Genomic DNA, 24,676 nt, shown 5'->3' with positions numbered 1-24,676 from the left:
AACTGGCATTATTCCTGCCTTTTTTTTTTTCTGGAAACAAGACATCCAGTCGACACTCTTCACCATTGTCTTCGCACCAGATAGCCCAATGAATGAGCGCTCGCGGCCAAATCCCCCTTCCATGTGCAGACGCAGACTCCGCTGCCCACAGACACTCTCGCCTCTAATTAGGCAGACCGCTGGACGTGTTGCTGGGGGAAAGCTCTCTGCAAAAGCTTATCATCAAGTGGCAGCTTTACAGATTTGTGTCTTTTCATCTGGCGTGTGTGCACAAGTGTGTAAGCTGAGGGGAAACAGAAAGACGGGGAGATACTGTAACTGTGTTTGCCAGTTTTTGGGGGTAAAACACATCCCGTATAGTTCTGATGTACAGTAGGGGCACACAAGAGATGTGTTGCTGCGTGTGTCTGCACGGCAACGTGTTGCACAACCCCGCTGCTCATGCACTGAGCTTGCAAGAGCTTTCCCATGAGACCTGCGTCATCAGCAGCAAGGTTATTTCCTGTAGCTGAAGAGCAGCATGACTCTCTTCCTGTTCTCTGTGAGAAGCAGCACTGGGTTTGTCCTCCCAGTTACTGTTCCTTCTACAGTGGGCACAGTTTGCGTACAAAATTACGAATTTGTATTTGTCTCACATTAATGAGCCTATTTTACCCTTTGAACCTGAATATCAAATATTTTTAGAAGGGGGCAAAAAAACGTTAAAAGTCCGGGTTTTTAAAGGTTGAATGGTTCACATTCCCTCCCTCCCATAGGAACTAGGTCAGAATGTTCATCTTCAGTGTAAAAGTTGCACAAGAATATAAGTTTGGACTGAAAGTGAAGAGCCAAAAGCTTCACGGTGCAACAATCACCTGCAGGCCTAACCACGCTGGCGCTGCAGGAAAAAGTGCAACGGCTCGTTTCAAAATGTTTAACCTCAACTCACGAAGCAGACTTTCACCGTACGTGAAAAGTGTGAAACTCTAAACTGATAAATGCACAAGAAGAGAGACTGCAGGTGAAAGTGAGATGGATGTGAACGCTATCGTAAAGTCTGGAGGGGAAAAAAAACACGTCACTTGTTATTTTTAGGTTATGACGATGACCTAATTTATATATGTATATATGAATATGCTGTATATATATATATATATATATATATATATATATATATAAATGTATATATAATTGAGGGCACTGTTACTAGAACTAAATATATAAAACACACAGTTTTAATGAGTTTAAACCTACAATAACAACTTTTTTCCTCCACTCAAAGCAAAGATCTGCAACTTGCCGCCTCCCCTGAATTTCTTTAGATGTTTGTGCAAAGCAGCTGCTTTCAGCAGATTCCTCCGAACAACAAAAGCACTGTTTTCATCTTTTTTTTTTTTTTAGTTTTTAGTTTTCTCTCTTCCCTCTGTCTCAGTGGAGCGATTGCTTTGCCTCGCAGTGCGTTTGACCCGGGGGCGACAAAAGGTGGAACACATCGGCCGTGGATTATAATACGTCTCCACAGAACATCAGTCTATGAGCTGCAGCTCTCTGCTGGTAGCTTTGTGGAAATAAGTTTTTTTGTTTGTTTGTTTGTTTTGTTGTCGTGAAACATCACACTATCTAAAGTATTGCTTTCACTGTGGCCTGTTGCTAAAAGTCAAGTAAGTTATATTTAGCATTCGCAAACGTACGAACAAACATAAAGCGGGAGGAGAAAAATGTGTGTGTGCAGAGAGGACGAGACAAACATAAAGTATGGAGCTGAAAGTAAAAAATAATTTGAATTATCATATGATCTTCATACAGCTTGGACATTTATTTATTTATTTATTGTTTATTTGATAGGGACAGACACAAGAAACAGTGTAGATAGCCAAAGCTAACTGGCAACACCCGTCCCTAGAAGGAGCTTTAACAGTTGGTTAAATGAAACGTTAAGATCAACAGCAATTACAATAAAATGATGAAAAATACATATAAAACAATGCATTTAAAACTACAGAGTTAAAACAATTATAGCATTTTAAAATGAGTACAATTCTGGTTCAATTCTTAAGCCTTGAAGTGAATATTTTCATGTCAGTTATGGTCTTAAAATCAGATGGTAATGAGCTCCTAATATAGAAGGACGTGTGTCCAGAAGTTGTCCTGCAAAATTTTACAGTCGTGATTTGTGATATTCTAGTAACTCCGTTGCTGTTTTGTCTCTCAACAAATGTAAGTAATGGCTCAGGTGCTACACGACTGATGCATTTATGAAAGAGTTTAAGAAAACAAAAACTAATAAAGCTGTCAAAGCTCATTAGATTATATTTTTTTTAATAATGGTACCGTGATGATAGCAGATTGGCTTTTTAGCCATAATTTTTATAGCCCGATTGTATAAAGAGCCAATGGTTGCAGTTGGAGAGGCCTGTGCCCATCCGGTCAAGCAATATGATATATGACAAAAAAATCATAATGCATGTATAGTAGGGCTGCCTGAGTTAGTATATAGTTTTTAATTAGTTTGAAACAATTAATATTACTTTGTATTGTTTTTGAGATTGTCTTTAAATGTTTATTAAATTTAGGTTGAGGATCTAGCACCAAGCCGAGGTATTTAAATTCTACTACAGAGTGATTTATTTTTTTCATTTTGTAAATTAACTTTTTTTTTTTCTTTTAAATCAAGTTTTCTTGTTGAGAAACACATGGAGGCTGTTTTTGAAAGATTCAGAACTAGGTGATTTTGGATGAGCCACTGTTGGATGTCAGACATACAGTTGGATAATAACTCTGCAACTTGTTCTGGTGACTTAGCGAGTGCATAAAGAACTGCATCATCCGCATAAAGTTGACATCTGAGCAGCGCAGAGGCAAGTTGTTTATGAAGGGACTAAACAGCAAAGGGCCAAGTATGGAGCCTTGTGGGATGCCCTTTTTTATGTTCATTTGTGACTCGTGTTGCTTTAAAAGAATAAATGTTACTTTGAAATGGAAAAATCTAATAAACTAATCATCCTTATCCTTAATGGACTGACCCTAAAAGGAGATAAAGAGGAAGACAAAATAAAATTTATTTTTTATTTTTTTAGTCAAATCTGTGAGAAGATTTTTTTAAAAGTATGGAATTTTCGCTTTGTGTGTTTTTGTGCACTCTCGTAAATTGGTGAGTTTCCTCACACAAGCTGCACTTTAGTTGGACTATGCCAAATTTATTCAAATGAAACTTTTCCAGGTTAAAAACAAATGAACAAATCATCTTGCTTCTTTTTGAAACAGGTCAAACTCAAAGCGTAATACTACCACCACCGTGTTTCACAGATGGGACAAGGTTGTTTTTGTTCAAGTCACCAATCAAAACATTGTTGTTGAAAATCTTCACTTGTACTTTTGACATATTTTTACTATCCTTAAGCCTTTTAAACATAATGCCTCACGCTGACATAAATATGCTTTCATGCTCGTATGCAGGTGTGATGCAAGTATTGTGTGTGAACTGCCAAATTGTGCACCAGACTTCATCTGATGATGCTGCAAGTTTAAAAAGAGGGGGGGGGGGGGGGGGCAACGCATAAATCTCCTACACCTGTGAGTGTTGAGCTCTGCTCTGCAAGTGAGCCTTATGAGGAGACAGTAACAGATGTGACACTGTGACTCAGTAGGAAATTTGATGTAAAAACACCTCATTAGAGTTTTCCTTCAAATTGAGTTTTATTAACCTTCCTCAAACTTATCTCAAAAATAAACCAGCAATCCTGAAAGTTATCAGCAAAACAAACGTGACATTTCTCTGATATACAGAGTGGAAGCAAGAAGTAAGTTTCTTAAATAGCGCTAAAAAAATTAACAATTAAAAAAATTATGTGTGGCACATTGTTTCCATCCCAAAGTAGTGATTATTGATTTTGTAAGCTCATATTGAATCATTCATATGAACTTGGCTCTTGTATGAAACAAAAATGTAAGTGCTGTGAAACTATTTCAACTATGATCAATAAATGAAAATAAATACTGTCACGTTTGCTTCTTGGTTTCTTCTGATCATTTTCCAACAGCATCAAAACCAAAGGAACAATACCGCTGTCTAGTGGAAAAAGGGAGTATAGCATGTCCATTTGTTTTATTTTATTGTTCTGTTTAGTATTACTTTTTTTTAAAAAATTTTTTTAGTTAAGTATATTAAAGAAAATCTTTTGACGTATGCTTCATTTATAGTTCTATGAAATTCTAATAAAAATTTTAAGCAACACTGCAGCCTTTAGGGGAATTAGATGGTTTTTGAGGGACTTTCCAATAAAACAGGTTGTATAGATTTTATTTTTATTTTTTTACTGGAACTACACTCCAGATTTATTAGTCATTTCCTCCAAGCTTTATTCCAAGAAACAAACACACAACAACAACGTAAAAGCTTTAGAAATTACAATAAACAGTTGTTTGTTATATTTTAAAGCATTGATACATTATAGCTGCATAACGCCAACGTGGCATCAATTTATTTTTATCATAAGAGATGAAAATAAGAAACATCTTGTTGTAAGGAAGCCCATTTTCACTACCTGGAGAAAGAAATAAACAATGCTTTCTGTCATAAACAAGAGATGTCATCTCAAAATTCTTATCTTAATCTTATCACGTCATTTTTACAAGATACTGACTCAAAATCACAACTTACATTTTGTTCATTATTATGACTTAGCATTTTATAATTTTGACTTTGTGAGTTAGAACCTCATATATTCACAATGCTAAGCTATACAGTTGAGATGCTTATGATAATTATGACATACTGAGTCATAAATATGACATGTTGGGTGATAATTATGAGATGCTCAGTCATAAATATGACATGCTGGGTCATAATTGTAAGATGCTAAGGCATAAATATGAGATTTTGAGCTAATATTTTAAGAGATTTATGAATATAAACTGCTTAGTCATAATTATTCAACACTAAAAATCATTTTAAGGTGCTATGTTGAAATGCTAAGGAATTATTGTGAGATGCTGATCATAACTATGCAAAGCTAATTCATAATTATGACATGTTAAGTCATGCTTAAGACATACTAAACCAAAGTTTTGAGAGGTGATTCAGAATATGAGATGCTGAGTCATAATTGTAAGAGACTAAGTCAGCTCAATGGAATTAACCTTTATAAATAAAGGTTGACTGAATTACTATGAGATGCTAAAAATAATTGTGAGATACTATACTAATTATGAGATGCTAAATTAGAATTTCAATAAGATAATCATAAATATGAATTGGTAAGTCATAAATATGTAATGCTTAGAAATAATTATGATATTCTAAGTCATAATTATGAGATGCTTATTCAAAGTTATGAGATGCTAACCATAAAAATAAGGTAGTAAGTCATAATTATGAGGTGCAAAATCCTTCATTTGATATGTTTAGTCATAATCATCTCATAATTTTATGTTGGGTTATAATTTTGAGAATCTTCTTCAAAGCTATAAAATGTATCTCGAGATAATTTTTCAAAATGTATCTTAGAATCATGTCATAAATATTACTTTGATTATTTTTTTCTTCAAAGTGACAGTAATATGTGCTTAATATTATTATCGTCGTCGTTGTTGTTGTTGTTGTTGTTAGGAAACAAACCAAACCAAAAAAAAAATCCCGGTTATGACAGGTGTTGTGCCTTAAACCGATGGTCTGCCAAAAAGAGATCATGCGTTGCGGGAGCGCGCACGGCCTGTTCGTCACCGGAAGAGTCGCTGTTTCTGCTGGTTTAGTGCGCGCTCCCGCCGCGGCTGATCACTTTTTGGCAGCCTTTCACTTTATGGCACGACACCTGAAACCGACCCGCCCCAAAAACATGTTGCGGCTTGTTTCGAAGTGAACATAAAGACAAGATGATAAAGTCAGCGAAGTCCTCGTCGGGTTTTAGCTTTCTTGTTTTTTTATTTTTCTACTCTTTGATGTAAGTACAACCCTACAATCTTTTCAGACTCTTGTTGGACTTGGTTTGCAAAGTGACGCTTTAAAAGAGGTCAGGTCGTATGGGTAGGACAGGATTTGCTTGCTTTAATCCTGTCTGATAACTGGAGATAAAAGTAAACTTCATTAGTTTCAGGTTTTATGTTATAAAATAACTCGGTGTCTTGTTTGTGGTGGAGCAACGAGACACCAACAAATGGGGAGCTAGAGTTCGACACAACACCGATGTTTTAAATAAGTTGGTCACTGACAACAGACAACAGTTAGGTCAAATGTTTATTTTTATTCTTATTATTATTATTTTTGCTTATGATCGACATTACACACACCTTCACTTTCGCTTTCTGCCTCTCAGCTCCTCAGTTTCTACAGAACCGGAAGAAAAAGTCCAGTTGTTGCTGAATAATGTGCTGCGGAACCGAAGGGACGTGTGTGCTGATGGTAGCTACGAACACGAGAACAGGAGCTGCTGTCTGTGTGCTGCAGGTAAATACCAGTGGGTGTAGAAAACAATGTCTGTGTGTGTCCACCTGTTAGCAAAATATCTCACTGGAATGTTATAGAACCCTATAGTGAGTATGTGCAGCCTTGACTCACTGGTTTTTGGAGTTAATCTGAGTCAAGATGGCTGAGCTGGCTTTAAAATAACAGAAACAATGACTTTAAATCTGTTCATGTTATAGATAATGGGCTAAACTTTCATTTTAATGCTGGACTTGAACCATTCGTTCAAGCTTTATTTAGACAGGTTAATCCCGTTGAGCCTCGGGGACAAACCCTTACAATATACAAGTTTCACTTTTTGATTGGAATTACTGAAATAAATCAACTTTTTCATGATATTGTAATTTTGTGACCAGCACCTGTAATAATGTCCTGAGAGCGCACGCTGTAGCTGCACTCATGCAGAGACATGTAGGAGGAGATGTATGAAGGCAACAGACCAAGAAGGGATTTAAACATGAAAATGTACTAGTGAGAGTCTGCGTGAAGTTAATGATGACCAGTTGTCCAGTGAATACTGGGTGCAGTGATGGGTACGTAGTTACGGCCAGTTATGAATCTTAGTGCACCGTGATAGACAGCATCCAACATCTGCAGGGTTCTTGTAGGAGCGTTCATGTAAATAATGTCACCGAAGGAAACTCGCAGTTACAAGGTGTTTCCTAGTAGTCAAGACGGGATCTATTTCTGAAAAAGAAACCCAGTTTTACTTTCAGTTTCCTTACCAAGTTTTCCATGTGGAGCTTAAACGAGAGATGTGAATCAACCAAGATACCCAAATATTTGTAGGAATCAACAAACTCCAAGAGAGCACCATTTGAGGATAAAATCTGACTGGATGATGTCAAAAGCAGATCTCAAAACCTGGAAAGCCTTAACAACTGTTTTAGCTTGACAGTAAACAACTGTGTCATCATAACCAGTCTGGAGGGAGTGTCTGGTGGAGGGTTGTACTCATCTCGGTGTAAGGTGTGAATCTGACCACTCATTTTGGAGCCCACCTAGTTTGAATTAACTAATAAATACAGTGTAAGAACTGTATCACTTCAGTAATACAGTGATCCCTCACCTATCACACGGGTTATGTTCCAGAGACCCCCGTGATAGGGGAAAATCCGCGAAGTAGCGGTTTTATATTTATTTTATTATTTATATATATTTTAAGGCATTATAAACCTTTCCCATACTCCTACAAACATTGCCCACTCTCTTATTAACCTTCCCCTGTAGTGAATTAAAAATTTCAACTAGACAGAGCGCGTTCAATAAGCTTTATTTTGAAAAGTCTGGTGGGAGTCAGGGGCAGCACCGTGGCACAACTGGTAGAGCCTCTCAGCAAGAAGGTTGCCGGTTCAAATCCCGGTCCGGGGGCCTTTCTGGGTGGAGTTTGCATGTTCTCTCCGTGCATGCGTGCGTTTTCTCCGGGTATTCCAGTTTCCTCCCACAGATTAAAAACGTGCATGTTAGGCTGATTGGTAACTCTTAAATTGTCCCTAGGTGTGAGTGAGAGAGTGAATGGTTTGCCTCGAGACAACTGAGAAAAGTCAAATGCCCCCAAAAGGCAGAGTTGTTCAGAAGCAACACTGAGGATGAAGAGTTAAATGGATTCAATGATGTGGAATGAGACTGGTGAATTTACCAGTAACTTGCTTGTCAAACTCAACGGCTGGTTATGTTAATTTTCTGTTCAGGATCCCAGGTATGATCTGTGTGTTATTGTTATTTCAGATTAAATGTCTGTTCTTTCACTTTGCGAAATACACTTTCGATAATACAAATAAGTTTGTACACTTAATGCTCCTCAACCTCCTTCCTGAGGGGATCGGAGCAAAAAGTGTGTCTGTGTTGGGTGAGTGAGGTCCTTCATGATGCAGGTGGCCCTCTTTCTGCATCTGGAGGTGTAAATGTCTGTGATGGTGGGGAGACTGACTCAACAGTCTTCTGTGCAGCCTTCACCACTCTCTGCAAAGCTTTTCTTTCTGCAGCTGTGCAGCCTCCATGCCACACATTGATGCTGGAGCACTATGGCAAGCCCTTTTAACATAAAATCGAGTAGTCTGACTATCTGTAGTTACATTCTAGATATCTTAAATTGAGTTTTGACTAGGCACAATTACATTTTGACTAGTCAGAATGCTAATTTAAGATATCTTGAATTACATTCTGACTAGTCAGAATAACAATTCAAGATATCTTGAATTACATTTTGACTAGTCAAAATGTAATTCAAGATATCTTGAATGACGTCACTTTATTTGTCATTTGAAGGGTCAAACATCCGTAATTACAATTCAAGATATCTCGAATGTAATTATGACTAGTCAGAATGACACTTTTAGATATCTTGAATTAAGAAATGACGCGTAGGACCCGCGGCTGCAACTTAGCTGTTCAAACAGCTGCCTGCAGAATTTTGTGTGGCTGCAATGGCGCTAGCTGTTTCTGGACAACATTGTTAGAAAATGCCACAACTTCCTGTGGCTATAGTGTTAGTGTTAGACAGTGAGGAAAATGGCTCAGTCTCTGCGCTGTTGTTTTTGTTCAGTTCCTGGTTGTTCTTGTGGGGCAAGAAAACCACCGTATCTGTCCTACCATGCTTTACTGCGCTCTCACAGCCTGCTTGAGTCACCATTATTAGGCAGTGTCTTACCTGAGAGAAGACTGACTGGCTTTTGGATTTTTGTATGTGAATGTGAGGCCCATGTTTGTTTGTTTTGCAATTCTTAAGTATTATTCATATTTATTTTTGTTAATTTCATATTTATATTCCAGGTTGAAGGTGACAGTTGAGACTCGTGTAGTTCCGTTCCACAGTGTTTACTTGTAAACAAACCCAAGTGTCTTTTCTGTGTATAAATGATGTCCTTGGGTGAAAGTCCTAAGGTTGTGTTGCAGTAAGTTTATAAAATAAAAATAACATCCATACCCAAGCTTGTCACATGTATGTAAATTGTTCTAGTGTTACGTAGTTACCGGTAGATAGTTTGTTTTGAATTATTTTAAACATTCTTCAATTAAAACACACTTGAGCAGCATACTGTACTGTTTTTTTTATTTGTGGATTGATTCAGTTGAATTACAAGGAAAACAAGTGCAATTTACAATATCTAGTAAAAACAAAAAACATTTAACTATTTAAGTTAACATTTTATAACTGTACACTATAAATTGATAGTGGATTATAGATATTTTATCAAATTATGTAATTTCAAATTAAATAAATTGGCACATTTATGTATTTTTCATGAATAACTATTTACAGTATTTACATCTAAAAAGTTAAGTCTGGTCCTCTGGACATTCAAAAAACCAAAACAAACAAAAAAAAAAGAAGGTAGAAACGTTTCGTCTTTCATCCGAAAGGCTTCTTCAGTCTGAGGTGCTGCTCAAAGTCAAAGTCACTTTTATTGTCAAAAACTGCAACATGTACAGGACATACACAGGATTGAAATTACATTTCTCTCAGACCCCGGTGCAACAATAACCATTTAACATTAAAACATTTATTAAACACAAGCATAAAATGAAGTAATAAATGGTTCACACATTTACACATGGTTGTCAGCAGCAAACTGGTTGATCCACTCTGAGAAGGTGCTATTTAAGAGACTGAGCTGAATACAGCACCTCAGACTGAGGAAGTCTCTTGGATGAGAGACGAAACGTTTCTACATTTTGTGTGTGTTTGTTTTGTTGTTTTGCTTTTTGAATGTCCAGAGGACCAGACAACTTTTTTTTAGATTTTCCTACCTGGATCATTGAGCAGCATCAGGATATAGTATTTACAGTGATTCACACAGATTGAGACTGATTAAAAATATGAAGGAACAAAAGGGTGATTTATAAATTTTATGTTTCTTGCTGCATTGATATAAACACATGGATGAAGGTGTTGAAGTAAAACATGTCCAGTTTAGACTTCATCTGATCAATCAATCAATCAATCAATCAATCAATCATCAATCCATTCATCACACCATACCCGTTCAACAGTTATTGTTTAGTGTACCCGCTGATCATCTGAGCTGTCAGTGCTATCAGCAGACTCCTCTTCCGCACTTCCTCTGTAAGCAACACGGAAAGCGTAAACAGCTAGCAGTAAGCCTTGGTTGTCGAAGCTGTACCCATGCAGGACATCTGGACTGCTCCCTGGTTCTGGCCTGTACTTAATGTGACACTTGCAGAGACTGAAGGTGCATAAGTTGATCAAGTGTGGACACAAAACACATGTTGGGAAGACTATGCAGCATCGAAGGAAGAGCAGGGAGGTCTGGAGCCATGTGGTGCAGAATGATGCTGCGCAGGACTTCTCAGGTGGGCACTGGTGAGACCTCAGTGAGCCCTGTGGCACAGGCCCAAGTCTGGATGGTACCAGCTCCAAAGCTGAGAGACCATCTCTAGGATAAGTGTGATAAGTGGTTGAGACGCCAGCTGGTGCTGTTTTTCTCCCGATGCCAGGATGTCAGGATCTGGAAGTGGTCCTACAAACACACGAGTGACAGAATCACAATAAGTTCTGACAAAGGAAACATGGACATAAAAACATTAACCCAAAGGTTATACCTGTGAAAGCTCTGTAAAGCGTGGAGTGCAAACATCTTTTCACCAGTTTTGGGCTTTCACACCACCACCACCTCGCTGGCAGGTTCAGGATGGATTCCCTTTCAAGAAATAAACATAAAAATACGTCAAAATAAAAAATAAATAAATGTAAAGAGACAAATGAGCAATTTGGTAGGACACAATGAGACAGATCTGAGAGTTAAGATTTTTACTTAACTTGCAAATATTACTAATTCATAGAGGTTGAACCTGCATTATTCATTACCTACAAAAACAAACAATTCTAAACAAGTTAGGAGAGAAAAATATATTTGACACAAGTAATATTGAGACTATGACAAATTTCACATGGCACTAATAATATACAGGTGGGAAAGTTGTTACAATTATTGTGATGAGAATCATAACCATCATATACTAAATAATATAACAGAAAAGAATGTGTTCCACTCTTATTTTATTTTTTTACCTGTGTTCTTTGTCTGTGCCTTCTTTGTAAATCTCTTGTGCGGGCCAGTACAGGAGGACCAGTTGGCAGCTGGAGTTGGGAGTAGTGGGCAGTCTGGTAAAAAAAAAGTGCAACTACATGGTTACAAAAACCTTCACCAGCTGCACTTCTACAGAAATAAGCCAACATTTCTTTTTTCAACACCCAGTGAGATCTAAAATAGATCTGTTTTTAGCACACACACACACACACACACACATATATATATAATTAATACTTGTTATAACATATTTAGCTTTAAACAAGTAATAGATTGTAGATGGATTCATTTAACACATCACCTTACATATACACAGCACGCTACATACACATAAACATATGTTTGGCACTAATGGAACCTCATAAAAATATAATTAAAGATTTTATATCATGTCTGTCTCAAACACTCCAAATAATGTAGCACACTAAATTAGGCTTCTTTATCTCGATGTTTATGCGCTTCATATGTTGTAGCTAACGGTTAGCTTGCTAAGCTACGTCTTTTCTTACCTTGACAGCTGAGGATATTTTCTTCATGGAAGAACTTTTATCCTTTCAAGTTTATTAGTTCGAGAATTCGCCGCTGCGATTTCCTCCTCGGCAGCGAAAGAAAAGTTGGCAAATTAAGCAAAGATGTTGAAAAGAGAGACATTTCTCCTCAGTGCAAAAACTCGCAAAGCAGGAAGTGTCGGTTTCCGGTTGTCGTGAAAAAGACGTCGCAAAAGAGTATTCTTGTTGCAGATACAATAAATAATCCGAGCTGCCGCGCTAAAAATCATGTTAAAAATACGAGCGTTGTGTTGGACTGACCTGATTTTGCAGATTATAAAATAAAAAGGCTACAATGCTTTATGATTTTTCCGCCAAAATGCTACGTAAATCTGTGACGTTTTGACTAGTCAGAATAACAATTCAAGATATCTTGAATGTCATTCTGACTAGTCAAAATGTGAATTCAAGATATCTTAAATAGAAAAGCCGTCTACATGATAAAATATTCAAGATATCTTGAATTCATTTTGAGATATCTTAAAAGGAATTTTGACTAGTCAAAAGTACAGTTCTAGATATCTTTAAGTTAGTTTTGCCTAGTCGTTATTTGCTTTCAAGATATCTACAATTTAATTTGCACTAGTCAAAACTTCATTTTTGATATCTACAAATACATTTAAGATATCTTGAATAATGACGTAATTTAAGATATCTTTAATTGTAATTATGACTAGTCAGAACTAAAAGTGAGATATCTTGAAAGCAAATAATGACTAGTCAAAATTAACTTAGAGATATCTAGAACTGTATTTTTGACTAGTCAAAATTCAGTTCAAGATATCTTGAATTGAAGCCTCCATACAACTCAATGGTAAATCTGACGTCATTATGACTAGTCAGAATGTAATTAGAGATATCTTAAATGAGTATTTTGACTAGTCAAAATGCAATTCAAGATATCTTAAATAACCAATATGTCTAGTCAAAACTCAGTTTCAGATATCTGGAATGTAAGCGTGGTGAATCCTATTTTATGTTAAAAGGGCTTGCCATAGGAGCACAGGATGCTCTCCACTGCACACCTGTAGAAGGAGGTGAGGACTGAGCTTCCCTGACCAGCTCGTCTCAGCCGAATGAGGAAGTAGAGTCTCTGATGATCTTTGTTGATCAGGCTGGTGATGTTGTTGTCCCAGCTGAGGTTGTCATACATTTGTACACCCAAGTACTTGTAGCTGGAGACCACTACTGCAGATCCTCTTATGTTCATCAAGGGGGTGTAAGTGTGTTTGTTCCTTTTGAAGTCCACAATCATCTCCTTGTCTTTTTCGCATTGATCTGAAGGTTATTCTCTTTGCACCAGCTCTCCAGGTGTTCCACCTCTTGCCTGTAGCTCGACTCATCATTGTTTGTGATGCAACTACCGCTGTATCATCTGCAAACTTTACAATGTGACAGCCTGGATGGGTAGCTGCACAATCATATGTGAGCAGAGTAAACAGGAGGGGGCTCAACACATATCCCTGAGGAGAGCCAGTGCTGAGGGTTATGGTGGAGGAGGAAAAGTTGTGGATCCTCACTAACTGTGGTCTGTTTGTTAAGAAGTCTAGTACCCAGTGTCAAATGGAGGGGCTTAGTCCCAGTGTTTGTCCATCAGGGTTTGGGGGATCATGGTGTTGAAGGAGGATGTGAAGTAGACATATCAGACTAACACTCTGTGTTTTTATTTGTAATGACGTTTACTCACTATCTGGTAATTCCGAGGTTCTTTAAGACAATTATACATTTCTTATTTTAACATTTGATGCTAATTTGAATAACTTTAGGACCTTGCATGCTTTGTCGTACATGAGATGTTTCTGAAGGGTGATATTAGCGGTTCTGAATGAAAGTTTACATTTTAAACACTTGTTTTCCAGCTGTTTTCCCTCTTAGTTTTGTCTTACGTTTGATTCATGTTTCTCCGCGCCGCAGGTCAGCGACTCAAACAACACTGCACTTCCAAACCAGATGACAGAATCTGCGAGTTCTGTGAAGATAAGACGTACAGCACCCACCCTAATTTTCAGACTTCTTGTGAACCCTGCACGTCATGTGATCAACCCAACGGTACATCTCCACTGTGGTGGTGCATTTTTTTTTTTTTTTTATTACAGCAAAAAAATAACACGCAATGTAAAAATAAATATAGATAAAATCTGACAAAATTTGTTTTACACAGTGAGAAATAAGTTTATGTCCACTCCATTAATAGTTCCATCGTTCTGTGTAATTATATCAATAAACCATCACACAATGACAGTAAGCATCATATAGTTACACTTATTACAAAATAGTAGCTATAGTCTCAGCATGATCACTATTATCACCTTGTGTTTACATATAAAACAAAATGTAGAACTAGAAAAATTCAAACATTTTTACATTATTGAGCACTTTTTGTTGTAACTTACTGACCGAGTTAATCACTTTGGATTTTAAAATGTTGTTATTTTGTATTTGCTTTGTGTAAAAAAATAAAATAAAATCTTTGCCTCTGTCCTTTCAGCTAACCTAGAGGTGGAGGAAGAATGCACCGTTGGCAGGAACACCAAGTGTCGCTGTAAACTAAATCACTTCTGCAACAGCAGCACAGAAATGTGTAAAGTCTGCCAGCCTTGTGATACGTAAGTTCTGCCCTTTCAAATGTACACTTTAAACAATTATACAGTGAATTTTACTTTCATTACACTCACTATAAACTTCAATCATATTTGTACTGATACGTTCATGTTGTACAGTAGTCCCTCGCTACTTCACGGTTCGACTTTTGTGGACTCGCTCTTTCACGTTTTTTTTTTTAAGTAAGATTGGACATGACACACAATTGGTGGGTTGATGGATGAGTCATAAGATTGGCATGTAATTTTTATTTAAAATAAATTATTTAAAATGATTTTAGCACCGGCAGCATGGTGGCACAACTGGTAGAGCTGCTGCCTCTCAGCGAGCAGGTCCCCGGTTCAAATCCGGGCCTTTCTGGGTGGAGCTTGCATGTTCTCTCCGTGCATGCGTGGGTTTTCTCCAGGTACTCCGGGACATCTGTATATGATTGGAAGAAACTAGAGCTCGACCGATATGGAAAAATTTTGCCTATCGCCGATACCGATATTTGGAGGTGGCCTAATGCTGATAACCAGTATATTGGCAGGAAATTTTTGATCTGTGTCCACCCCCGTAGAATCTAAGTAAACAGCTACTTTTAAACCTGTTCTAACACTTGAAGTCTTGAAAGAGTCTTCCTAACGTGCGTTCACATTTTCTGTCCTCCACTATTCACCATAAAGTTATCTAGCGAGTTACATAAGTATAAATTAAACAAGGAGACGCCCTCCCCTGTTCATTGTTTAAACGGTCACTCACGTATGGTTATGATCTAATTAGTGTTAACTGCAGCAGAGGTCGTTTTTTTTTTTTTTGTAGAGAAGTATAGATTTCAGACAAACAATGCATTTCATTGAGGACAACAATGACAACTTTCCTAACACTGATATATATTTACCTCCATGTTAGATGTATTGTTCTGGCTAAAGTTTTAATAGTCTATGCTCGTTATATAAACATTAGCTTGCCAACTTAAGAGGCACATAGCTAATGACAAGTGGGTTGGAGAATTGAAAATACTTTATTATTGTTGGTTTATTTATTTATTTTATCTTACAGATCAGTTAAAATAAATTACTATGCTCTGTTCATCAAAACATACGGCTACCCAGTATTGCTCCCAGCTGTTCTGTCAGTCAAGCGTGCTGCATGGTCATGACTTGAAAGTAGCTCGCATGTGCCCTCTGCTGGATACAATGTACAATTACACCATTTGCAAGTAAGGACACAGCTTGTTCCCAGCATTTAGGGGTGAAAATTAGAAGTGTTTATATTGGCGCATAATGGGACAGTTGTCACCAATAATGAAATTGGTGTGTCCCCAAATACCTATAGCACCCTAAAATATTGGCCCTACTGATATATCAGTCAGGCTGTAGAAGGAATAAAGGTTGTAAGCTCAATCATCCAGGTAGATAACAACAAAAAAAGTTAAATCGTGTCATCTGGACCAAATGTTTTGTCCCCCATCCAGAGGACTTCCTCAGTCTAGAAGGAACCCTGACTAATACTATATTAAAAATTAATAATTCTGTTATTTATTTTAATAAAGCTGTCTCACTGTATTCTTTTGTCTGGAAACGTCAACACATGACACTTAACACACACCGCTGATCTATACAAGTTGTAACATAATTAAACTATCATAGGATTTTTAAGGGGTCTGAAATAAAGTATTTATTCCAAAGAGGGTAATTGTAACGTTTAAAGTCTTATAAGTCAGGGTTTAATTTAACATCCTCTATAATGTGACAGAGGATTGAGTCATCCTCAAAGACGCCTTGCACTGTTTGAAAGTCTGACAAGTGTAAAAGGTCCAAGTCACTAACGCTTGTTTTTCTGTTTCATTCAAGGTGTGGGTCTGCTGGCATTAAAGAACCCTGTACAACCAAAAGCAACACGGTTTGCAACAAGGAGACTAACAGTACGCTGTGAAATAAATGCTCTTTAAATCAGAGTCATTTGAAAACATTGGTTTAGTGGTTTAGGAAGAAAACGTTCCTCTTTGTGTTTTAGATGTTGGTGTAATTATTGGAGGCATTGTTGGAGTTCTTCTTCTTCTTCTTGGTCTTGTTGCTGGAATGGTATTTGTATTGAAATACAGGAAGGCAAAACATAAAAGTAAGTGTTTTTACCTGTTTATGACTAACTTTTGCAACCCCTAAGGGACGTGACATCTGCATGTCTTCAGTAAAGTCTGAGTAAAGAATGACAGCTCAGTCCAGCTCTCATACGGAGTCTTATTTTTTCATAGGTTCACCAAGAGAAATTGAAATTTCGGTAAGTTAACTGTTGGAAAAGATGTCCAGCCTTTTGTCTCATGTTGAATTTATTTAAAGATACATAAGTGCATGGACGTTAAACACGTTTGTTTCTCCTCTGATCTTGGTCAAGCTGCCCCTTTATGTAGGAGGGACAGGTTCGTTGACAGAAACTGTCGGTGTTCCTGTTTAGTGCTCTGCTTCTGTGTCTGTGTTGTGACGGTAGCACGTGCACAAACATTGCTCCTTAATCGCTGCACAAATTAATATTGTGTATAATTCTGTTTTACAGGAGAGAGAGCCCCTGGATCTTAGCGGTGAGGACGAACACAAGCTCAAGAGCTAATTTTCTTCAAAACAAGTATTTGATGATTTGCTTCTTTATTTTATTTATTTCTTTATTTTTTTTCATTCCAGTTCCAGAGGTAGACATGCAGCCTCTCATCCCTGAGATATCAAGCAGGCTTGGATGGGGTAATATGAAGGATATAGCACAGCGAAGTGGAATGCTACCTTCTGCCATCGATTCTGTTCAAGCGAACCACCCCCATAACGCTGAGGAGTGGACTATAGAACTACTGGGGAAGTGGGTGGAGAGCAAGGGCATGCGTGCATCAAAAGATCTGATCGAGATGCTTGAAAAAAGTGGCAAAATAGACACAGCACAGAAGATCTCAAAGATTATCAAAAGTGCCAACGCTGTTACACCAAGTAGTTCTTTATAATTGTGCCTGTTTAGGTATATTTGCTTTGTATCCTGATGCATGCTCAATAATCCAGGTAGAAAAATCCAAAAAAGTTCAATCTGGTCCTCTGGACATTCAAAAAAACAAAACAAAGCAAAAAAAAAATCTAGAAACATTTTGTCTCTCATCCAAGAGACTTCCTCAGTCTGAGGTGCTGTTTTCAGCTCAGTCTCTTAAATAGCACCGTCTCAGGGTGGATCAACCAGTTTTGCTGCTGACAACCAAAACCAGCTGATCACATGCTCAAGAAGGACCATCAGCCTAACAATGGGTCATTAGCACACTGATGGCTGTTTACTACTCACAGAGGGCTGAGTGATACCAGCAATCACAGCATTGTAAGAGGGGACAGTTGAACCCGGAGGCCTCCACCCCTGTTTAATGATGGACGGTTTCTTTTCACAAAGATGGCCTCCTTTACTCCTCTCTCAAACCATCGTTCCTCTCTGTCCAGGATGTGCACATCTTCATCCCTGAAAGAGTGACCGCTGGCCTGGAGATGAGTGTAGACCGCAGAGTCCTGGCCTGATGATGTTGATCTTCTGTGCTGGGCCATCCTTTTGGCCAGTGGCTGTTTAGTTTCCCCGATGTAAGACTGATCACAGCCCTCCTGACACTGAACAGCATACACAACATTACTCTGTTTGTGCCGGGGGACTGGATCTTTGGGATGAACCAGTCTTTGCCGTAATGTATTTTGGGGTTTAAAAGCCACTGGGACGTTATGTTTAGAAAATAAACGTCTCAGTTTCTCTGATACTCCCTCAACATATGGAATGACCACTGGTCTGGTTCTGGGTTCCTCCTTTTCACTGGATGGCTGACTGGAGTCCTGTTTGGGTTTCTTCTCTGCTTTCAGGAAGGCCCAGTTAGGATATCCACATTGCTCTAGAGCCTGTCTTGTGTAGGATTTCTCCTTCTGCCTGGCTCCCGAGTTAGTGGGGACGCTGTCTGCTCTGTGATACAGAGTCCTGATGACTCCTAACTTGTGCTCCAAAGGGTGATGGGAGTCAAACTGCAAATACTGGTCTGTGTGGGTGGGTTAGCCGTACACCTCGGTTTGCAAATGTCCTTTATAGGTATATAGGTATGTTTGCTTTGCTTACTGAAGAGCTTGTGAATGAAATGCTTACACGTTGGAATTTTAGCTAAACAGTCCACGCTCAATAATCCAGGTATACAATTCAACAATTTTCAGTCAGGTCATCTGGACAGTTTTTTTTTTTCTGAAACGTTTCACTTTCGATCCGGAAGGCTTCATCAGTCAAGGAAACACACAACAAAACTGATTCTTCCCCCAAACGGCTTACTGCAAAGTGAAACAAACCAGTTATGTTGATGCTAAGATGGTGTCTTTGGCACACACCCTCCTCTGGAGCCGGCCCTCTTCCTCGTCGACAAGTCTTGTCAAACTGGTTCAAAACCAAAAATGTCCGTGCTCAATAATCCAGGTATACAATCCAACAATTTTCAGTCAGGTCATCTGGACAGTTTTTTTTTCTTCCTGAAACGTTTCACCATCTTAGCACCAACATAACTGGTTTGTTCCACTTTGGAGTAAGCTGTTGGGGGAAGAATCAGTTTTTTGTTGTGTTTCCTTGACTGATGAAGCCTTCCGGATGGAAGGTGCAACGTTTCAGGAAAAAAATAAACCGTCCAGATGACCTGACTGAAAATTGTTGGTTAGAATTTTAGCTTTTTTTAAATCTTAGCGGCTTGAATTTGTTTGTTTTAGTCAAACTTTGTGAATTAATGTTCAAGTTCCATCCATCCATTATCTTTACCCGTTTCTTCCTATTCGGGTCGTGGGGGGGAGGGGGGGTGTCTCTGGTGCCCATGTACAGCAGTCACTGTGTGAGTTGACTTAGAAATTTGCTAAAAAGCTGCAGGAACGATACTGACATGGACAGATTTATATTATGTGCTTTAATCTGAACAGATGATGTTTTATATTGCAGTTATTTTGTATGTGTTGAAAGAAAACACTGCATGCCCTGAATGATGACTGGAATTGATGTTTCTAAAAATTCAAGTGAACGTTTATCTTTTGTGGGAAAATTATAATGTTTGTCAGTGAGGGATAATAAGTATTTAATTATTGTTTCATGTCATCTATTTAAGCTTTTGTCCCGTGTTATAGTGGAGGATGGATCTTCTTTAAATATGGCCCCTTTCACACCTGGCACTGAAAATCCTTGGACTATCGGGTTGTGTTCAAATAGCACTAAATACAGGTCTGAATGGCACTGGTGCAAACCGAAATCATTTTCACTCAAACCACCTTTGAAGGTGATCTGGATCTGAACACAAGCAGGAGATCAGGATTTAAAAAATTTAACTTCAGCTGCCAGATTATCATAGTCATATTCTTTGTCATTCGCACCGCATGTGGTACACGTGGTGGAACGAAATTATGTACACAGGGTCCCAGTTACATCCAACAATAAAAATTGTAAAAGAAAAACAATGATAACATCTAAGATATGAACTAAGAAAAACATCAACTAAAATGCACTAAGCACTAATAGCATAAAAACATTGCGTCGAACAGCAGCACGAACATGAGTGTGAGCAGTTGAGCACGCATGAACATTGAACACATCAACATGAAACAGATCAGCAGCAACATGATGTGATTTTTCACAGTGATTATCCTGGTTAGAGATTCATGAGTCTTAACAGCTTCAGGGTAGAAGCTGTTCCTTAGTCTAGTGGTTCTACACTTAATGCTCCTTAACCTCCTTCCTGAGGGAAGCGGGGCAAAAAGTGTGTGCTGGGTGAGTGGGGTCTTTCATGATGCAGGTGGCTCTCTTCCTGCATCTGCAGGTGTAAATGTCTGATTATTTAAGATAAATAGCTATCTGGGAATGTTCTAAAAATTCAGTATTATTATGTTAATGTACATTTTGCCCTGAAGTTTTAATAAATTGTTTATCAAAGTCCTCAGTAAAAATGTATGTTTTGTTCCTGTTTTAGTTTTGATTGTTTTTAGAGTTGGCTCCGCTGTGCTCACTGTAAGCTAAAATGTCCAGTGTCAGTCACAATGTGGCAGTCTGAGCAGCATTTTGCTTCATTCATGTAATCCAACACAATATTGATGATGCTCACACTGTAAAATGGCTGTCAGGGCACCGTTTCACCGCAGTGGATTTCTACAGGTTCAAGTCCCAAACTGCTCTGAAACAGATCTGTGTGGTGATTAATCACCGTATTATAACCCTTCTATATGAGTCTGCTACATAAGCTCATCAATACAACTCAACAAACGTGTGACTTAAAAGTTTTTAATCAGAGTTGATGTCAAAATACTGTAATATAGATGGTTCATATGTTTAAGTGCGTTGTAATTTTGTTTAAAATCATCCAGAGATTGTTGCTTTGTTGTGGCATTGCTGTATCTATCTGCATAGAAAGATTAATAGATATGTGATCGCAAACATTTTGGGATATGCTTTTTAACAACCTGCTGTGAAATCACTCAATCAAAGCTGTCCACTTGCAATGAATTCCCCCATGATGGATTTATAGGGCTAGACATGAACGGGGATGTCTTTTCCAATGTGTGAAGAAAGAAAAGCTAGTTTCCTCTGAATCGGAGGCGATCTGGGTCAGTAGAGGAGATGACAACCTAAGTAATCCTCCATGAACATGTTAGTGATGAAGGAGATGTCACAAAATGTACTTCATGATGAACAGGAGAAGGATAGGCCTGGATGAGCTGTGAGTTTCCAGTATGTAAGAAAGAAAAGGAAACGTTTGGGTGTGGATAATTTTTAGACAAACCGCTCCAAACATGAGCCACATTGCCTTGCTTTGAGGGTCGGACCTTAAGGTAAAGCTACAGCTCAAATAAACGAAGAAATTGAAGATTGGAGGAAACTTAAAATCTCTAACCAAGTTCCAAAATTCTGCAGAAATAACCTCTGCGCTCTTAATTTCTCATACATTATATGAAATTTGAGAGGGGGGAAAAGGAATGGGGTGTTTCTACACGGCTCACTGTAATTTACTTTTTCTTCTCACAATGTTCCTTATTCAGTCACATAAAAAAACAAAGTTACTAATGTAACCCTTTGCAATGCAAACAAATCGATTTGGGAGACAAAATGTTCAAAGTTAGTACTGTACTAAACTTGTTTCTTCTTCTAAGGCAGTTGTTTCTAAAACAGGTCGGGACCTCATGGGGTGCAAAACATCAAGTCTGGGGTATTGAGATGGTTCTGTGAACAAATCTAAAATCTAGAGTGGCAGAGAAGTATGTTAGACTGGTACAGGACATGTATGAGGACATCAGGACAGTGGTGAGATGTGCTGTAGGAGTGACTGATACCTTCAAGGTGGAGTTGGGAATGCATCAAGGATCAGCTCTGAGCCCCTTCTTGTTTGGTTTGGTGATGGACTGACTTAACAGATGAGGTCAAGCAGGAATCCCCGTGGACTATGATGTTTGCAGATGACATTGTGATCTGTGCTGAGAACAGGGAAGGACCAGGTAGAAGAGAACATAGAGAGGTGGAGGTATGCACTTAAAAGAAGAGGAATTAAGTCAGCCATAGTACCATACATGTGTGTGAGAATGACAGGGAGACTTATGGAACAATGCGACAATGGAGCAGAGGCCACAAAGGTGCAGGACTTCATGGTCAAGGAAAATGAGGGCTGTGGTAAAGAAGCGAAGAAGAGAGTCCAGGCAGGATGGAATGGATGGAAAAAGTTTCAGGAATGATTTGTGAAAATGTGTGTCAGCAAATGTCAAAGGAAAAGTTTTCAAGGCTGTGGCGAGACCAGAGTATGTTGTATGATCTGGAGACAGTGGCACTGATGAAAAGTCAGGAGGAAAAACTGGAAGTGGCAGAAATGAAGATGTTGAGGTTCTTCTAAGGAGGGACAAGAATGGATAAGTTTAGGAATGAGATCATCAGAGGTACAGCACAGGTTGAACAAGCTGTTTCTTTTTCAGGGGTTGCCACAGTGCATCATCCTCCTACTTTTCTCTCTGTCCTCACTCCAGCTTCCTCCGTGTCCTCTCTAACTGCATCCATATGTATATCTCCTCTTTGGCCTTCTTCTTTGTTTTTTCTGGCAGCTGCATTTCTAACATCCTTCTACCAATATACCCACTGTCCCTGGCCTCTCTAACTGAAAGTAGGAGAAGCAGAAGAATGGTGTTTTTGTCATTATATCCCTCATTTGATTGTCCAATTTGTAATGTTTGCATATTTGAATCAAAGACAGTTGGGGTCACAATAATCTGCAGTTATTTTAGTAGTTGGAGGCTAAAAAGTTGGAGAGCCAGCATCATGTTTCTGCCTGTCCTTGCTATTCATTCATGCCTAAAACTCCATGTTTTGGTGGATAAATAATGTTTATATCACCTGGTAAAAGTACATATTAGGTTTCTATTTACAAATTGGGTTTCTTTATCAGAAATCCTGTCTAACTCTGAATGCTAGGAAACACCTTCTAACTCCCTCCATTGACTTTGGTGACACTATTTACATGAATGCTCCTGCAAGCACCTTGCAGATGCTGGATGCTGCCTATCACGGTGCACTAAGATTCATAATTGGCTGTAACTAACGTACTCCTCATATTCATTGGTCAACTGGTCATCATTAACTTCACACAGACTCACACTGGTACATTTTCATCTTTAAATAATTTCTTGGCTTGCTGCCCTCATCATCTCCTACTACATGGCACATTGTCAATGCAGCTACAGCGTGCACTCCCAAGCCATCATTACCTGCAGTGTCCCATCAGTGCAGACCGAATTTGGCAAAGGGGCCTTCATTTTGCTCCTCCTGTGTCCTGGAACACCTTCCAAAAAGATCTGAAGCTCTCAACCTTGACTTCTCTAAGGGATTTTAAACTACTGTTAAGCTCAATATGCAGACATGTTCCTGTTTTTAGTATCTTACACGGTTTTTATGCAGCATGCTTTTTATTTATTTCGTTTTATGTCACTTCTTTTATACACTTTTCATTGTATATGCTTTCATATGAATGTTTATTGTTGTGTGTACCTCATTTATTAGGTCTCTTGTAAATGAGTCCTCGTGAGACTATTGTATAAATAAAGGTTGAATGAGTGAAGGAACATCTGAAGAGTTCATGTTTTTGGAAGTGTGAAGGGTCAATGTGGTGCTTTTGTGCCTTTTTATGTAAGTGTGATGAAATATTAGGTTTTGCACATCACTGGCGAGGTTTAAAGTCAGGAAAATGAGCAAGGCTGGTCTTTTTTTGGTGCACATTTGCAAGCAGGGCGGTCTTTCTTTACTTGGGTGGAGCACAGAGTCAGGAAATGATGAGGAGAGGAGGCTGTCAGAGAAACTGCTTCCAAATGTGTTCACATACAGCTGTTTTCACCGGATGAACAGCCAAATGAACTTTTCTCACCATGAACCTCCACCAGACTGCGAGCACACAGGTAGGTAACACTGTGTAAACTCTTCAAGCTCTTTTGGCAGTAAGTATAATGATATTAAACAGGCTGTTTGCTCGGTAAATTATGTAATATGAGTCCTGAAGTGTTTAGTTGCTCATATGTCGTCGTGAAGCTCCACATTCAGGCTCTGACAGCACAAAGACTCGTTTGTTCAGGCCCTGAAGTGACTCATTTGAATGGAAAAATGTTTATTTGCCGCCACTTTTCAGCTTTTTTTCTCTTTGTTGCTACGGCTACCGTGGGTGTGTGGAAGGCCGTTGTATCATATAATCAAACTACACGCCGCCTTCTACTTTTTAACGACTGTCAGATGTCACATGTCTGAAATAGATATTTTTGTCTAGGAAAAACTCACATTTCAGTTCATACAGTGTTTGTTAGTCATTTTTTTCATTTTATTCGTTTCATGTTCGAGTATCCCATTAAGCTTTTTATAGGTATCAAAATACATTTTAGACATTTTATGTAAAATAATGCCAGTCATTGTATGGATGTATAAAAATGCATTTTAACTAATTATAATACTATATATAATTCATAATATATATGTATACATACACACACACACACACACACACACACACACACACATATATATAT

At 38.3% G+C, this 24,676-nt stretch overlaps 1 protein-coding gene and 1 long non-coding RNA gene across 2 annotated transcripts in view; one reads left to right on the top strand and one right to left on the bottom strand.

Annotated features, from left to right (window-relative positions):
- Nucleotides 1–24,676, top strand: part of LOC119412970 (multiple inositol polyphosphate phosphatase 1) — a 129,293-nt gene that overhangs the window by 83,152 nt on the left and 21,465 nt on the right. The gene's annotated exons all lie outside the window — the stretch shown is intronic.
- Nucleotides 10,621–12,209, bottom strand: LOC119412999. Its single transcript, XR_005186947.1, has 4 exons — nucleotides 12,000–12,209; nucleotides 11,472–11,564; nucleotides 11,003–11,100; nucleotides 10,621–10,920 (listed from the first exon to the last, which is right to left on the bottom strand). It is a non-coding gene; the product is annotated as an uncharacterized LOC119412999 (long non-coding RNA).

Source organism: Nematolebias whitei, chromosome 1 (assembly GCF_014905685.2).
Source record: "Nematolebias whitei isolate Nwh7 chromosome 1, NemWhi1, whole genome shotgun sequence".
NCBI classification, from domain to species: domain Eukaryota; kingdom Metazoa; phylum Chordata; class Actinopteri; order Cyprinodontiformes; family Rivulidae; genus Nematolebias; species Nematolebias whitei.
This window is presented reverse-complemented; position numbering and strand designations above follow the sequence as displayed.